The following is a 479-nucleotide window of genomic DNA, read 5'->3' as shown; positions in this document are numbered from 1 at the left end:
TATAGTAGTGTATATATGTCAATCCCAATCTCCCAATTCAACCCAACCCCCACTTCCTGCCCTGGTATCCATAAGTCTGTCCTCTACATCCGTGTCTCCATTTCTGCTTTGCAAATAAGTTCATCTGTATGATTTCTCTACATTCCTCACATAAGGTATATGATATGATATTTTTCTCTTTCTGAATTACTTCACTCTGTATGACAGTCTCTAGGTCCATCCACGTCTGTGCAAATGGCACAATTTCATTCCTTTGTATGTCTGAGTAATGTTCCATTGTATATGTGTACCACAACTTCTTTATCCATTCCTCTGTTGATGGACATTTAGGTTGCTTCCATGTCCTGGCTATTGTAAATAGTGCTGCAGTGAACATTGGGGTGCATGTATTTTTTTGAATTATGGTTTTCTCAGGGTATATGCCCAGGTGTGGGGCTGCTGAGTCATATGGCACTTCTATTTTTAGTTTTTTAAGGAAC

The sequence above is a fragment of the Physeter macrocephalus genome, chromosome 21, assembly GCF_002837175.3.
Source record: "Physeter macrocephalus isolate SW-GA chromosome 21, ASM283717v5, whole genome shotgun sequence".
Lineage (NCBI taxonomy): Eukaryota > Metazoa > Chordata > Mammalia > Artiodactyla > Physeteridae > Physeter > Physeter macrocephalus.
The sequence above is the reverse complement of the archived record's forward strand: the minus strand, read 5'-3'. Positions refer to the sequence as shown.